Genomic DNA, 1,464 nt, shown 5'->3' on the forward strand with positions numbered 1-1,464 from the left:
CTTTCAGTCTCAGTTCAGGAGAAACTTCTTCAACTAAAGACTCAAGAAGGCTCGTTATTGATTTTACGTCATCTTATCCTTGTTCTTTCTTTCTCTTTTCTTTCTTTCTGTCTTTCTTTTCTTTTCTTTCTTTCTTTTATTCCTTTCTTTCTTTCTTTCTCTCCTTAGTCCTCTATCTTCCTTCCTTCCTTCCTTTCCTCCAACTTCTTGTTCTTTCTTTCTCCTTTCTTTCTTCGCCTCCTTATAACATATATGTAATTAAATCTTCAGTTTCTTTCTCTTTCTTTTTCTTTTCCTTCCTTCCTTCCTTCATTCCTTTCCTTCTTTCCTCCAACTTCTTGTTCTTTCTTTCTCTTTTCTTTCTTTCTTTTATTACTTCCTTCCTTTTTCTGTATCTAAGTCAAACCTCTCCTTATAACATATATGTAATTAAATCTTCTCCTTTCTTCCTCTTCCAGGTGATTTATGATGGAAGACGTGAAGCTGGTGTGATGGTGTGATGAGGAAGTAGGAAGTAGGAAGCAGGAAGCAGCAGCTGAGTCCTAACCTTGAACACACTCTCCAGTTTATAATTGGTAAGAAACCAAAAAGTAAGTTAAGTGTCCATTGCAGCTTTTTTATTGTGAGGCGGGAGGATGTATGGGCCGCCGTCGCCGCGGTGATAGATGACGCGATACACGGCTTTTCCTGATTTCGCAAATTTTCTATGAAAGTGTGTCCCGAGTTCACGAAGCCGAGGAGATAAGACGAGTCCGGACCGGCCAATAGGATTCATCCATTTCTGCTCTTATCTGCTGATAGGAGGACGAGTCTCTCCCCCTCTCTCTCCCTCTCTCTCTCTCTCTCTCTCTCTCTCCCCCTCTCTCTCTCTCTCTCTGTCTCTCCCTCCCTCTCTCCCTCTCCCTGTCTCTCTCTCCCTTTCTCTCCCTCCCTCTCTCTCTCTCTGTCTCTCCCCCCCTCTAGTCTCTCTCCCTCTCTCTCCCTCTCTTGTCTCTCTCTCATCTCTCTGGTCTGTCTCTCTCTCTCCTCCTCTCTGTCTCTCTTCTCTCTCTGTCTCCCTCCCTCCCTCTCTGTTTCTGTCTCTCTCTCTCTCTCTCTCTTGTCTCTCTCTCTCTCTGTCTCTCTCTCCCTCTCTCTCTCTCTTTCTCCCTCTCTCTCTCTCTCTCTCCCCTCTCTCTCTCTCCCCTCTCTCTCTCTGTCTCCCTCTTTCTCTCTCCTTCTCTCCTCCTCTTCTTTCATCTGCTTCCATTTGCCTCTTCATCACTTCTTCCTTCCTTTTTTCTCTCCTCTCTTCATTTCCTCTCCGCAGACACACATCTGTTACTTTTTCTTCATTTTTACTCATCTCATCATTTTCTTACTTTAATTTTTCTTCCATCTCTTCATCTTCTTTTTCCCCCCTTTCCCTTCTAATTATTTTTTAAATATTATAATATGAAGTAAACGTCAGCTGTGAAAAACGCC

Source organism: Scomber japonicus, chromosome 9, assembly GCF_027409825.1.
Source record: "Scomber japonicus isolate fScoJap1 chromosome 9, fScoJap1.pri, whole genome shotgun sequence".
In the NCBI taxonomy this organism is placed as follows: domain Eukaryota; kingdom Metazoa; phylum Chordata; class Actinopteri; order Scombriformes; family Scombridae; genus Scomber; species Scomber japonicus.